Here is a 16560-nt window from a genome sequence, read left to right on the forward strand (position 1 = left end):
GGTATGCTTCATGAAAAAGTTGGGTATGAGTCAACAGTGTGCCCTTGTTGCCAAGAAGGCCAATGGCATTTTGGGATGTATAAGTAGGGGCATTGCCAGCAGATCGAGGGACATGATCGTTCCCCTCTATTCGACATTGGTGAGGCCTCATCTGGAGTACTGTGTGCAGTTTTGGGCCCCACACTTCAAGAAGGATGTGGAAAAATTGGAAAGAGTCCAGCGGAGGGCAACAAAAATGATTAGGGGACTGGAACACATGACTTATGAGGAGAGGCTGAGGGAACTGGGATTGTTTAGTCTGCGGAAGAGAAGAATGAGGGGGGATTTGATAGCTGCTTTCAACTACCTGAAAGGGGGTTCCAAAGAGGATGGATCTAGACTGTTCTCAGTGGTAGCAGATGACAGAACAAGGAGTAATGGTCTCAAGTTGCAGTGGGGGAGATTTAGATTGGATATTAGGAAAAACTTTTTCACTAGGAGGGTGGTGAAACACTGGAATGCGTTACCTAGGGAGGTGGTGGAATCTCCTTCCCTAGAAGTTTTTAAGGTCAGGCTTGATAAAGCCCTGTCTGGGATGATTTAGTCGGGGATCGGTCCTGCTTTGAGCAGGGGGTTGGATTAGATGACCTCCTGAGGTCCCTTCCAACCCTGATATTCTATGATTCTATGAAAAGGGTCTCTTGTAAGGTATCATTACAAAGCTTATAATCTACTGAATGTGGTCATCCTATTTGTATGACTGACCTCCTGAGGTCCCTTCCAACCCTGATATTCTATGATTCTATGAAAAGGGTCTCTTGTAAGGTATCATTACAAAGCTTATAATCTACTGAATGTGGTCATCCTATTTGTATGACTGTATCATTCTTGTATCTGAAACTAGAAATATGAAATATAACTCTGTGGGCCTATTGTAATTATGCAAAGTGTGGGCCATTAATATTGGTTTGGAACCTTGATGGCCTCCATTAACCAGGACAATTGACTGTAGATGGCTCTGTTTTACTTGTAAGTCTTCCTGTATACCTGTGTGCTGGCAAGTGGGTAATGAAGTCTTACAGTGACATATGATCATGTCACCTGAACTGGAATCCATCTTTAACCTGCTTTAACCTGCTTTTCCATTGAGAAGGAGGGGCGGGAACCCAGAGAGGGACAGAGGATTCCCACCTTATGCAAAAGATATATAAGTGGGTGGAATAGAACAAAGGGGGAGGCAGTCATGAGAAATCCAGTAGCTACCACCTGAGTTGGAACAAGGGCTGTACCAGGGGAAAGGATTGTGCCCAGACTAGGAAGGCATCTAATCTGTGACAGAAGCTTATTGAAACATCTCTGAGGGTGAGATTTTATCTGTAGTCAGTTTTCTTACTGTATTAGATTTAGACTTTGGTGTTTTATTTTACTTGGTAATTCACTTTGTTCTGTCTGTTATTACTTGGAACCACTTAAATCCCACTTTCTGTATTTAATAAAATCACTTTTTACTTATTAATTAACCCAGAGTATGTATTAACACCTGGGGGGGGGGGAGGACAGCTGTGCATATCTGTCTATCAGTGTTATAGAAGGCAAACAATTTATGAGTTTACCCTGTATAAGCTTTATACAGGGTAAAATGGATTTATTTGGGGTTTGGACCCCATTGGAAGTTGAGCATCTGAGTGTTAAAGACAGGAACACTTCTTAAGCTGTTTTCAGTTAAGTCTGCAGCTTTGGGGCCCGTGGTTCAGACCTTGGGTCTGCGCTGGAGCAGACGGGCGTGTCTGGCTCAGCAAGACAGGGTGCTGGAGTCCCAGGCTAGGGGGAAAGCAGGGGCAGAAGTAGTCTTGGCACATCCAAGAGGGTTTCTGTGATCCAACCCGTCACATAGGTGTTTTGGGATGTCAGCTGAGTGTTTTGGAGGGAGTTGTGCTGGCGGCAACCACTGTGACATTTTATAAGAATTTTATGCGAAATTTCCCTCTGTTTTTTGCTTCGTCATGTGGGCAGGTGTGGCCATAGCCCCAAACTTCCTGCATTAGAGAGGCGCAGCTGCCAGCATTCTGCAGAGGACCAATGGTTTATTCAGCTGCTTTTCAATACAGGCACCTTTTCTCCCTTCCCCACCCTCCCCATACCAAGAGCATGGATACATACTCCCTGTCCCAGGCACAAAACCTCTTACTCAGTATTTCCATTGCCCGTCTGAATGGGGATAATCACACACATGTGAATTATTTAAACTTTGCACAGAGCTTGGCAAACAGGCATCCAACAAAGTGCTGTCTACTGCACAGTGAGTGCTCAGTGCTGTTATTGCTGATGTGGCCATTAGGAACACTGTCCTGGACTCACCAATGGAGGAGAGACAGTCATACTTAGTGGTAAAACCTCATTTCACTGACTAGTCACACATATGTCGCCTCAAAAATAGCTGCCACTGATCATACAAAGAGTATTATTACCGAAGATGGAACACAAATCATAAACAATCACATTAAAGCCTTATTTTGGTTCCAAAGTATTGCAGATTTTTAATGTGTCTCGGTACAGAATGCCGTGTGGAGCATATTCATCGCATCAGTGCTTCCAAAGAAGAACATTACAATATCAACTTTTTGGTTGTTGTCACAGACAGTTGCTGAAAATAATGAATTTGCACCTCTTATTCATGAACAAACGTTAGTCCTGAAAATGAAGCAGTTAAGAGCAGCGCTCAAAACAATGTTGCATTTGCCAAGCAAACTGCATTGCCATATATGGCGTGTTTAGCAATAAACTAGGATTATTAGCATATATCCAACCCACAAATACTTTTATTTGTGCGATATTTCTCCTGCTCAGAATTCTTCTGCCAGCTAAAGTCCTCTGCAGTGTTACATTCTGCTACACAGATTTCATATTCTGCTATTACCTTCCATATCACGGCAGATATGATACAATAGCTGTAGGCAAATTAAACTGTATTAGCGTTCCACTAGTAGAGGACTAATTTTCATTTTTTATATGAGCTGTAGGTATGTTATAAATCCATCTCATAACAATTTCACAGGATCAGAGAGAAAGGTGTAAAAACCAGGGGAAGGTACATTGCTTATGTTGTCAACCTAGATCCTTTCTGCCTCCAGGACTTGCATCAAAGAGAGGGCTGGATGTTAAGTGTCTTTAAACGAAGGCCACTAATCATGAGACTGCATCTTCAAATGGGGGAATGTGAAGGTGTCTGGGGTTATTAGGGTAACAGTCTTGGTTTCCTGTGTTTCCTGGAGGGTAATTAGCTGTAGCCTAGAAAGCATTTACGGGACACCTGCAATCAGTCTTAAAGCCCCCATAGCTTCTAATGACGAAAATGTGTCATGTGGAGAAACTCATTTCTTCTTGGTATCTCATTTGCACACCTCAGGCCGTCCCCGTCCGTGGTCCCTTTTGTCTGATTACACCCCTTCTCCCATTGCCCAAGTCCTGAACAACATCTTCCTCTCTCGGCCCTTGCCCCGTTGTGGTCCTGAGCCACTTCTCTCCTGCGGTCACCTCCAGGACCTGAGCAGACTTTTTCCTTGTCAGGGCCCTCTCCCAGACCCAGAGCAGTTGCCCCTTTCTCTTACTCCCCTGAATCCACTGCTACCGAAGAGGGAGAGAAGATCTTGATTCTACCATGTCTCCCAGCCACTCAAGGCACTGTCTGCCTCCTGGCTACCCTTCTGCACTCCCAGCTGTACAGTGAGACACTGAACCAGGCGGGGTTAGGAGAAGGAACTGCAAAAAAAATCTGCACCAGAAACTTTCCTCTGGGACCTGCCTACCCATTAGCAGCTGGGGGTGGGGCAAGGAGGGGAGGAAGGGGCCCTGGCTCCTGCAGCTGATGGATGGACAAGAGTTGAAAGCAGCCAAGCAGCAAACCAGAAATGTGGCAGGGAGGTGTAGGAGCCAGAAAGGAAATCAGAAACCGCCAACAGTTGGGGTTCCTCCTCATCCCCACTACACAACACGAGTGAAACCCTGGCCCCAGGGAAGATTGTGGCTCAGCTCTAATGCATTTTGCCGCAGCCAGGATTACACCCGTCGTGCCCAAGTAATTTGATTATAAGACGGAGCGGTGAAATGTGTGTGAGACACCTCACAAGAGTCCTCTTCCCTCCCCCAAGGAGCTACAAGCTAATGGCAGACGTGACACAGGTTGGGGTCACAAGCCAGCACGTAGGGGTTGGCGAGAGGTGACCAGAGGATGGCAACTCCCTTTCGTGGCACCTTCAGAGGTTTCAAAATCTGTTTTCGTTTTGTGCTGGAATGAAACCAAACCCCTTCAGACATGGTCGTGACAACAGCCTTGTGTCAAAACATCCATTTGGGGATTGAAACCTGAGTGTGTGTCCTGGTGAGGAGGGTATCACCATGGTGTGGGGGGGAGCCTGGTTTGGCCCCTGCGCTAGTTCAGAGTGACCTGGGATGAAAAAGCTCTGAATCAGGCAGTGCAAGGACTTGAACCTCGGTCCCCCACATCCCACGCTGGTGCCCTGGCCACCTGGCTATAGGGTACAAGAGGGGCTCTGAAAATGTCGCTGAAGCCAGTATCATGAAATGTTTTGGCTCTGATAAAACAATACATTTTGGCAAAATGAAATGTAGTCGAAAATGTTCAGACCAGCTCTAGCATTGGGGACAGGCAGGACAAGGGTCACTGTGACAAGGTTAACATTGAGAGGATCATGTGGTTACTCAGCAAAGGATGGTGGACAGCCCAGCAGAGCTAAGAGTCTGAGCTGGCTAATTTCTGGTCGGCTTTGAGAAGAGGCTGGAGAGACACCAGTGAGGAGAAGGCCATGGCTTAGTGGGCCAGCTCAGGAAAGGGTTACACAAAGACAGGGGTGCCCAGAAGGAAGCTCAAAGATGTTTTGCTGAGAAGCAGATGAATGGGGCATTGAGGTGGCATCCCGGGTGGATCAGGGAAGGCAATGAGAGCCACAGGTCATACGTAGCAAGGGCCAGGTCTGTTTCCTTTATCAAATTCTTATTTTTATTGTTTTATATAAAACACAAACACATAATGAAACAAAATCTATATAAATACACGTCAAAGATGGAAATAGCATATAAACAACCAAATTCAACCTTCATTACTTGGAAAAGGAAAAAAAAACAAAAAACAAACAAACAAACCTGAATCCTTAGAGGTCATGCAGGGTATCAATTATTAAGGTGATAAATAAGTGAGAACACAACCTATGAGTGCTGGGGACAACTATATACTAAACTGAAAAAGTATGCAACAGTTTCATGTGTGACCAGACAGACTCTCATTTTCTCCCAACATTGCTATTAGACAGAGTCCTTTTTTCCATTAATGCAGTAGTAGATTGCTCACTAAGCCACTTTGTGTATGAGGGAGGAATTGCAGATTTTCATTTTCACAAAATATCTTTTTTGGCCACTAAAATAGTTACTGGAATCAATTTCTTACTCTTAACTGGTAACACCAACTCATCCAGCCCCTCTAAAACACACAAGCTTGGAAAAGAAAAGAGAGCAACAAAGTTGTTGCGAGAGCACTGAATACGGTGTTTCGGAACACATACACTTTTTGATAGCTGTAGAGGATGTGTGAAAGGTTGGCATGTGGCTGTTTGTATCTCCAGCATTCGCTTTGTGCTGCCAAACTAGCATTAAACAATGTTCTGGAGTCCAGTAGTACCTGTTTAATACCTTCTTCTGGAAGACTCACAAGGATAAAGAACTTGAAGTCTCCTTCACATTACACCAGATATCCTCCCACGTTTCTGTTGTGACAGTAAAGCTATGTTCTTTTCCCCATATTCTCTGAGACTGAGATAGAGAGGGTAATGCAAAGCACTAAGCCACCTATAAGTAATTCCTACCAAGTGACTTTTGTTTCCACATTTCTTAACGTGGTCTTCTAGAGGTGAGAGAGTTGGAATTGGCCAACTGTCCCCTAACCCTCCGTGAATCCTTGGGCACAGCCACTGAAAGAAGAAACTGTGAGACAGCAGTAGCTGGTATTTGTTCCATGCATGTTTGAAGGAGGCCAGTCTATCATCTTGCATTATATTTTTAATTGTTATTAATCCTTTTTCTATCTAAACTGGCTTAAGTGTGAAGTTGGCCTTGATCCTGAGACAGGGTTATCCCATAGAGGTACGAGAAGAGAATTAGTAAGATTGGATGCTGTCTCCGTCTTAATGCATTGCAAGATGGCCCATGTAGATGCAAAGATTGGATTTTTCCTTACAGGTATAAGTAGCCTCTTAAGGTATATAAAAGAAGAGAGGAAACCGAATGGCCTGGCTAAGCTTTTTTCTACCTCAAACCCAGCTGGTGTGCATACAGAGCTACTGGAGTGGACCACCTTACAACAAGAAACATTGAAATGCGAGATAATACAGATACAAATCTGAGAACCCCATACTTCCAGTTGCCCAGAATTTTTTAAGGGTCTTGCATGACAAGTGTGGCTGTTTTTTATCCCATATAAATTGCATGATATGCCTATTCAGTTGAGAAAAGAGCAAAGGACAGACCTTGAAAGGCAATAGGCTAATGATACAAGTAATTCTTGGGCAGATTCCTTTTGGGTATTTCTATTCTCCCCAATCAGGATAGAGGGAGGAGACACATCTCTACATCCTTGGAATTTTCTTTTTCTGTACAGTCCATATTTATAGAAACAATTTTGGGAAGATCAGGACAAATCTTTACACTCAAATAAGTTATTTTCTTGCTTATTTGCAAAGGAAAATGCTGAAACTGAGAAGGATCTGGACATTTGGATATACCCATTGTTTGTGATTTATTTCAGTTAATGCGAAAATCAGAGATCTCTCTGAAAAAGTTAGCTACATTCAGTAATGATGGGATTGAGGAGGATGGATTCCTCAATAGTACAAAAATGTCATCAGCATATAAACTGATTTTGTATTCTTTCCTGTTTATAGTCACACCTTCCATGGCTGAATGCAGACATACATTGCCAGGGGTTCAAGAGACAGATTAAAAAGGAGGGGAGAAGGGAAAACCCTGTTGCATCCCTCTTTCTACTTGAATTGTGGGAGAAATAATCCCATTAGTTGACAGCAAAGTGAGGAGAGAGGTGTATAATACACTGACTCCATTCAGGAACATGGGTCCTAATCCAAATGCTCTTAGGACAGACATCAGATAAGGCCATTCAGCCCTAACGAAGGCCTTCCCTGCATCTAGAGTTAAGAAGGGAACATCTGAGCTTGCTGGATCAAGTGAGCAATTTTTCTCATATTATCAGCAGCCAATCTTCCTTTAATGAAACCGGCCCGATCTATGTCTCTACTTGATGAGAGGATGACGTCCCGTCACATCGCTAACATTTTTGCAATTATTTTTCAATCTGTGTTCAATAAAGCTAATGGGGCCAAAGTCACCACAGTTGCGACCATCTTTGTTCTTCTTTAATATTAAAGTAATCAAAGCAGTTCTTATGTTACGAGTCATGGTTCCTTTTCGGGATGAAGACCCTTGAAAGATTAGAATAGAATAGAATAGAAGATAGCTGATTACAAAATGTTTTGTAGAAATTGGCCAGAAGCCATCCATCCCAGGGGCCCTACTGACATTCATATTTATTGTGGCATTCACCTCTTACAGTAGCTTTCAGAGCTTCCTAAAGGATGGTATCTGAAGTAACTGAGAGCTTATTTTCTTGCATGAAGTTAGAGACGACTGAATCAACTGTGAAACAAAATTTTGCACCAAAGTCTTTGACGCATCTGCCATGCTTTGCAGGGGGTTTTGCAAAATGTTGTGGAGCCTGCTAAATCCAGAGTGAAGGTGGATGCGTACTTGCTGGTGTATCTGACAGTGGTCCCCCTGAGGATTTGCTTTATGCCATTGAATGCAGCCCTCTTGTTGTTAAGCTCAGCTGAGAAGTCACGAAAAAGAGAAATGTTGTGGCCTTTGTATGTAAGGGTTTCAGCTTTTCTGGCAGCATTCATTAACATGAGTATTCATTAACATAACAATTTATTATTGAACTTCAGCAGCTTGCAGATGATGGGTTTGGGCTTCTCAGATTCCTCCCTTCAAGTACCAGGCATTCACTGAGCCCTTTCAATATCTAATGGGGACAGTTGGGGGTCCAATTTAATTATGTCAGGGAGCAGCTTCTGAAGAAAGCTGATAATATCCTTCTCCTTGAGACCGTCAGCAATGCCCAAGAGATGAAGGCTGTTTCTTTGAGATTTGTTTTTTAAGTTATCCTGTTTTTCTTCCACTGTGTCCTGCCTAAGCTTTAAGGAGGCAGTTCCTTCTTTAATTTCACTGGGTACAATGGCAGTTTGTTGGAGCGCATTTTCCAAGTGAGCCATTCAGGGTTTTAGAGTAGCAGCCGTGCTAGTCTGTATCAGCAAAAAGAACAGGAGTACTTGTGGCACCTTAGAGACTAACAAATTTATTTGAGCATAAGCTTTCGTGGGCTACAGCCCACTTCATCAGATGCATAGAATGCAACATATAGAAGACATTTGTACATACAGAGAACATGAAAAGGTGGAAGTACCCATACCAACTGTAAGAGGCTAATTAATTAAGAGGAGCTATTATCAGCAGGGGAAAAAGACTTTTGTAGTGATAATCAAGATGGCCCATTTCGGACAGTTGACACAAAGGTGTGAGGATATTTAACATGGGGAAATAGATTCAATTAGTGTAATGACTGAGCCATTCCCAGTCTCTGTTCAAACCTAAGTTAATGGTATCTAGTTTGCATATTAATTCAAATTCAGCAGCTTCTCACTGGAGTCTGTTTTTGAAGCTTTTCTGTTGCAAAATTGCCACCTTTAAGTCTGTCACTGAGTGGCCAGAGACGTTGAAGTGTTCTCCTACCGGTTTTTGAATGTTATGATTCCTGATGTCAGATTTGTGTCTGTTTATTCTTTTGTGTAGAGACTGTCTGGTTTGGCCAGTGTACATGGCAGAGGGGCATTGTTGGCACATGATGGCATATATCACATTGGTAGATGTGCAGGTGAATGAGCCCCTGATGGCGTGGCTGATGTGATTAGGTCCTATGATGGTGTCACTTGAATAGATATGTGGACAGAGTTGGCATTGGGCTTTGTTGCAAGGATAGGTTCCTGGGTTAGTGTTTTTGTTGTGTGGTGTGTGGTGAGTATTTGCTTCAGGTTGGGGGGCTGTCTGTAAGCGAGGACTGGTCTGTCTCCCAAGATCTATGAGAGTGAGGGTTTTACATCACATACATCTTAAGAGAGGCCACATACATCTTTTCAGATTGAATCCAGTTGGGCTGTGAGGAATTTTTTTCAGTGCCACGATATCCTGGGCTTGGCTCTGCTGTAGCCTTGAGGTCTTCCCATTGTTTGAGGTGATTCAGGCTTAGGTCTTTTGTTGCTTCTCAGTTTTTCATTGAAATCCATAGTCAACAGTTTAAATTAATCTCCTGGAAAAATGTCCATCTTTTATGACAGAAACTATTGTCAATTTTCTACAAAAGTAATTATTACAGGTGAATTGATATTTGGAGAGTGACACTGTCTGGGACTAGGCAGCCATCTTCCTCATGGGTACCATGTGTCCCTTTCCCCCCTCCAACCAAATTGGTTTTCTTTTTGCCTTTGTTTAAATAGCAAGAGACAGTGTTAAAGTAAATTGTTTGGCCTCTTCTCTCTTGTTCCAGGGTGCTATTATTAAGTCAAGATTTAAGGTTGAATTCAGATTCTGGTTCACAGATTCATAGATATTTAGGTCAGAAGGGACCATTATGATCATCTAGTCTGACCTCCTGCACAATGCAGGCCACAGAATTTCACCCACCACTCCTGCAAAAAATCTCACACCTATATCTGTGCTACTGAAGTCCTCAAATCGTAGTTTAAAGACTTCAAGGAGCAGAGAATCCTCCAGCAAGTGACCCGTGCCCCATGCTATAGAGGAAGGCGAAAAACCTCCAGGGCCTCTTCCGATCTGCCCTTGTCAAGGTTCCTCCCCCACTCTGAACTCTAGGGTACAGATGTGGGGACCTGCATGAAAAACCTCCTAAACTTATCTTTACCAGCTTAGGTCAAAACTTCCCCAAGGTACAAAATATTCCACCCTTTGTCCTTGGATTGGCCGCTACCACCACCAAACTAATACTGGTTACTGGGGAAGAGCTGTTTGGACGCGTCTTTCCCCCCAAAATACTTCCCAAAACCTTCCACCCCACTTCCTGGACAAGATTTGGTAAAAAGCCTCACCAATTTGCCTAGGTGACTACCGACCCAGACCCTTGGATCTTAAGAACAATGAACAATCCTCCCAACACTTGCACCCCCTCTTTCCTGGGAAATGTTGGATAAAAAGCCTCACCAATTTGCATAGGTGACCACAGACCCAAACCCTTGGATCTGAGAACAATGAAAAAGCATTCAGTTTTCTTACAAGAAGACTTTTAATAAAAATAGAAGTAAATAGAAATAAAGAAATCCCCCCTGTAAAATCAGGATGGTAGATACCTTACAGGGTAATTAGATTAAAAAAACATAGAGAACCCCTGTAGGCAAAACCTTAAGTTACAAAAAAGATACACAGACAGAAATAGTTATTCTATTCAGCACAGTTCTTTTCTCAGCCATTTAAAGAAATCATAATCTAACACGTACCTAGCTAGATTACTTACTAAAAGTTCTAAGACTCCATTCCTGGCCTATCCCCGGTCAAGACAGACTATAGACAGACACACAGACCCTTTGTTTCTCTCCCTCCTCCCAGCTTTTGAAAGTATCTTGTCTCCTCATTGGTCATTTTGGTCAGGTGCCAGCGAGGTTACCTTTAGCTTCTTAACCCTTTACAGGTGAGAGGAGCTTTCCCCTGACCAGGAGGGATTTCAAAGGGGTTTACCCTTCCCTTTATATTTATGACAGCCCTGGAGGAAAATTCCTTCCCGACCCCAAATATGGCGATCAGCTAAACCCTGAGCATATGGGCAAGATTCATCAGCCAGATACTACAGAAAAGTCTTTCCTGGGTAACTCAGATCCCACCCCATCTAATATCCCATCACAGGCCATTGGGCCTTACTATGGCTCACAGGGCAACTCTTGGAGGCTGCCGTAACTTCCACAGGCTCCTGGGAGTCTTTTCCCAGGCTGCCAGTGATGGGATGTACTAATAGTTACAAATATAGATATCGATAGAGAAAGACAGAGAGTAAAACCATGCCTTTCTTTCTTCAGCTGCAACAGGCAGGGTCCAATAAACCATTGACTGACCTGTTTGTCCACTGCTGACTTCATCCACTGTTTAATTTGCACATGATCCACTTCACCCATTACTAAATTCTGACTCTAACATTCAATAGCACTCTAATATACAATAGCCCTAACTAGCTGCACAGTGTCCCTGAGATCCGATCTGTGTTAAAGTCTTGGGTTACAGTGACAGTAATTTCTGAGCTTGGAAAGGCATTACGATCACAAAGTTATTTACCTCATCTTAAGGATGGCCAAAGGCAGAGATGTTCAAAAATGTTTCAGACAGCCAGATTCCTTATCAGCATGCTACATCCAAAGCCTACATTCTCCCAGGAGCTGGACTCTGAGAGTTGACCACTTAGAAGGTACAATGCACCACACAGTCGTGAAGTTACTTTTTGTGTTCAAGGGGGAACAGGATCCTGACGAGAGAGAGCACCCACCAAAGTTGTGGATTATTCGTTAGACATTTTCAGGGGACTCCGCCATCTTGAAAGGCTAATTTTCAGGCCAGGAAAAAATACACATTTCAGCTTAAATGAGACGGATTTTGAGTTCAAGTATGAATCTAGCTTAACAGCCAGTACACATTTCCTAGAGACACTCTGTTGTGAAGACACATTTTGAAGAGTATTCCTATTTACACACAAATGCAAATCCCAATGATGCATCTAAGCTCATTCTAATAAACATCTGTCAGGCAATAAATGCAAAGCTTTCCACCCTCCCTTACTCCCAGGCTCTGCTCAAAGGTAAAAGTGAAAATAGCTGCTGTCTGAGGCTAGTGTTTTCTTCTGTTCAGACCGAATAAAATTGGAAAACTTGAGCTAAAGTCTTTACTCGCATAGAGATATTCAAATATAGGACACATTGAAGCCTGAGATTTTATATACGGGGATTCTATTTCTGCAAAGGTTTGGGGAAAGCATATTTTATCTGGAGTCATCCCACTTTATCTACCTGAAATGATGTTCTGTGACAGTAGCTTTAACTGGACTTCCATGAATGTGTCTGATTAAAGATGGAGAATGATTGATTCTTACATCTTTTCCCCATATACCTTAGTTCCCTTCCCTAAGGTTATGACGGTAATATTTACACATTGCTTAATGTTAAGGTGCTGCAGCCAAAAATAATATAATTTTTTTCTAGAAATGACTTTGTATAGTTAGTGGGTTTAGAGAAAAGCATTCAGGGCAACATAAATCCAATTAAAGATTTTGGGTTCCAAATTCTCTACTGAAAACCAAACTTCTGAGTTTCTGACTGTGTTGGAAAATTGCCCGTTTCAAGTGAGGGGTAGTCAATGTATTCCAAAAAGGAACGTCATTTACCACTCAGCCTTCCTGGCTATGCAAAACACTGATACACATATTACACAATCTTTAACTCACCATTGCTAAGTAAATTACATACAGCCTCTGTCCAGTATCCTTCTGGGACCGAAACTAGACCCATACATTTTGCAAGAGCACAATATTATTATTATTGTTAGTTATAGTACCATAGTACCTAGGAGCAATAGTCATGGTTCAGGACCCTATTGTGCGAGGTGCTGTATAAACAGCAGCTGTTTGTGGAGAGCTCCTCCCAAGGACGAGGGACCATGTAGGAGAAAGCATGAAGATGCCAATTTGAAAATTTAACAAGCAGGTGATGGAGGCTGGCACCATATGCCACTTGGAGGTGAGCATCAACAGTTTGATACTGAATGAGAGGTGATAGGTATGGAGGGGATTGACTGTGAAGGGCCTTAAAAGTGAAGCCAAGTAGCTTGTGTTTGATGCACTATTTTCTACTACCAGAACAGGGATTCAAATAAGGGGGTGTGTCGGTCAAAGTGATGGGCTCAGAGAATGATCTTGCAGCAGCATTCTGAATGGAGATGAGCAGGGCTGCTCACAGGGCCAGGGGAAACAAAGCTCTGTATGAGTCAACATTAACATTGGCCTAGCTAGGCTCTGATGAGTAGTGGCAGGAGGATGATGAGCGACCACTTCATTACCTTGGAATCAGTGCAATAGAGGACAAGTTCTTCACAGCTGTTTTGTGAGGTGAGGGTCCTGGGGAGGAACAGAGCCTTCACGTCACTGAGGGAATTTTAATCCTAGCAACCTGGCACTTGATGAGCTGAGCAAGTGGAGAGTAGAAATATATATCCCCTTTACAGTGGGAAAGAGAAAGAGCAGGAAGCTATAAAACTACCAAGTAGCTAGATTTCAGAGTAGCAGCCATGTTAGTCTGTATCCGCAAAAAGAAAAGGAGGACTTGTGGCACCTTAGAGACAAACAAATTTATTTGAGCATAAGCTTTCGTGAGCTACAGCTCACTTCGTTGGATGCATGCAGTGGAAAATACAGTGGGGAGATTTATATACACAGAGAACATGAAACAATGGGTGTTACCATACACACTGTAACCAGAGTGATCAGGTAAGGTGAGCTATTACCAGCAGGAGAGCGGGGCGGAAAAAACCTTTTGTAGTGATAGTCAAGGTGGGCCATTTCCAGCAGTTGTCAAGAATGTGGAAGGAACAGTGGGGGGTGGGGGTGGGGGAAATAAACATGGGGAAATAGTTTTACTTTTGTAATAACACATCCACTCCCAGTCTCTATTCAAGCCTAAGTTAATTGTATCCAATTTGCAAATTAATTCCAATTCAGCAGTCTCTCGTTGGAATCTGTTTTTGAAGTTTTTTTATTGAAGAATTGCCACTATTAGGTCTGTAATCGAGTGACCAAACAGATGGAAGTGTTCTCCGACTGGTTTTTGAATGTTATAATTCTTGACGTCTGATTTGTGTCCATTTATTCTTTTACGTAGAGACTGTCCAGTTTGGCCAATGTACATGGCAGAAGGGCATTGCTGGCACATGATGGCATAGATCACACTGGTAGATGTGCAGGTGAACGAGCCTCTGATAGTGTGGCTGATGTGATTAGGCCCTATGATGGTGTCCCCTGAATAGATATGTGGACACAGTTGGCAACGGGCTTTGTTGCAAGGATAGGTTCCTGGGTTAGTGATTTTGTTGTGTGGTGTGTGGTTGCTGGTGTTTGCTTCAGGTTGGTGGGCTGTCTGTTGGTGGCAAGGACTGGCCTGTCTCCCAAGATCTGTGAGAGTGATGGGTCGTCCTTCAGGATAGGTTATAGATCCTTGATGATGCGTTGGAGAGGTTTTAGTTGGGGGCTGAAGGTGATGGCTAGTGGCATTCTGTTATTTTCTTTGTTGGGCCTGTCCTGTAGTAGGTAACTTCTGGGTTCTCTACTGGCTCTGTCAACCTGTTTCTTCACTTCAGCAGGTGGGTATTGTAGTTTTAAGAACCCTTGATAAAGATCTTGTAGGTGTTTGTCTCTGTCTGAGGGGTTGGAGCAAATGCGGCTGTATCGTAGAGCTTGGCTGTAGACAATGGATCGTGTGGTGTGGTCTGGATGAAACCTGGAGACATGTAGGTAAGTACAGCAGTCAATAGGTTTCCGGTATAGGGTGGTGTTTATGTGACCGTCGTTTATTAGCACCGTAGTGTCCAGGAAGTGGATGTCTTGTGTGGACTGGACCAGGCTGAGGTTGATGGTGGGATGGAAATTGTTGAAATCATGGTGGAATTCCTCAAGGGCTTCTTTTCCATGGGTCCGGGTGATGAAGATGTCATCAATGTAGCGCAAGTAGAGTAGGGGTGTTAGGGGACGAGAGCTGAGGAAGCGTTGTTCTAAGTCATCCATAAAAATGTTGGCATACTGTGGGGCCATGCGGGTACCCATAGCAGTGCTGCTGATTTGAAGGTATACATTCTCCCCAAATGTGAAATAGCTATGGATGAGGACAAAGTCATAAAGTTCAGCCACCAGGTTTGCCGTGACATTATCGGGGATGCTGTTCCTGACGGCTTGTAGTCCATCTTTGTGTGGAATGTTGGTGTAGAGGGCTTCTGCATCCATAGTGGCTAGGATGGTGTTATCAGGAAGATCACCAATGGATTGTAGTTTCCTCTGGAAGTCAGTGATGTCTCTAAGATAACTGGGAGTGCGGTAGCGTAGGGCCTGAGGAGGGAGTCTACATAGCCAGACAATCCTGCTGCCAACTGTGTCCACATATCTATTCAGGGGACACCATCATAGGGCCTAATCACATCAGCCACACTATCAGAGGCTCGTTCACCTGCACATCTACTAATGTGATATATGCCATCATGTGCCAGCAATGCCCCTCTGCCATGTACATTGGTCAAACTGGACAGTCTCTACGTAAAAGAATAAATGGACACAAATCAGACGTCAAGAATTATAACATTCAAAAACCAGTCAGAGAACACTTCAATCTGTTTGGTCACTCGATTACAGACCTAATAGTGGCAATTCTTCAACAAAAAAATGTCAAAAACAGACTCCAACGAGAGACTGCTGAACTTGAATTAATTTGCAAACTGGATACAATTAACTTAGGCTTGGATAAAGACTGGGAGTTGATGTGTCATTACACAAAGTAAAACTATTTCCCCATGTTTCTTTCCCCCTCCCACCCCTCACTGTTCCTTCCACGTTCTTGTCAACTGCTGGAAATGGCTCACCTTGATTATCACTACAAAAGGTTTTTTCCGCCCCGCTCTCCTGCTGGTAATAGCTCACCTTACCTGATCACTCTGGTTGCAGTGTGTATGGTAACACCCATTGTTTCATGTTCTCTGTGTATATAAATCTCCCCACTGTATTTTCCACTGCATGCATCCAATGAAGTGAGCTGTAGCTCACGAAAGCTTATGCTCAAATAAATTGGTTCATGTCTAAGGTGCCACAAGTCCTCCTTTTCTTCAAGTAGCTAGAAATATCCATTGAGGCATCCAGGGTTAACCTGCTAAGGTCAGAGTTCACAAATACCAATAAAGAAAGAACATTTCTTCTATGATATCTTGGATTGATTCAGCCTTCATGCTCCAAGTAGAACTGAGTGTTCTCTTCAGAACATAGCTCCTATCAGCATTTGGCGCAGGAAGTAGTAACTCAAGACATACTAATAATAATTATTTCTGTAGGACAAGTCCTGGACAGCTAGTGGCAAGGGATTGCAGAAAGCTGTGCAGGGAAGTGTAGCACCAATGCACAGATGTTACATTATGCAGCAACATGCTGTCCTCTAAAGGCTTCTTTGTATTGCAACAATATGTAGTGTATCTTTTGGAAGTATCAATAATTCATCTATTTCCGTAAGAGAAAGGGAACAAAGGCACCACTCCAGATAGAGGCCTGTCCAGCTGCAACATTTAGTAATCCAAAGCTATGTGAACTCAAAGAAAAGATCGGGTTTTTGCATGCTTAGCTTTTAGAGGAATGGCTCAGAAATGAAAACA

General features: G+C 43.2%; 1 protein-coding gene across 15 annotated transcripts in view; it reads right to left on the reverse strand.

Annotated features, from left to right (window-relative positions):
• FHIT (fragile histidine triad diadenosine triphosphatase) overlaps positions 1–16560 on the reverse strand; it is a 1095796-nt gene that overhangs the window by 14459 nt on the left and 1064777 nt on the right. The window lies entirely within an intron of this gene.

This window comes from Lepidochelys kempii, chromosome 7 (assembly GCF_965140285.1).
Source record: "Lepidochelys kempii isolate rLepKem1 chromosome 7, rLepKem1.hap1, whole genome shotgun sequence".
In the NCBI taxonomy this organism is placed as follows: Eukaryota; Metazoa; Chordata; order Testudines; family Cheloniidae; genus Lepidochelys; species Lepidochelys kempii.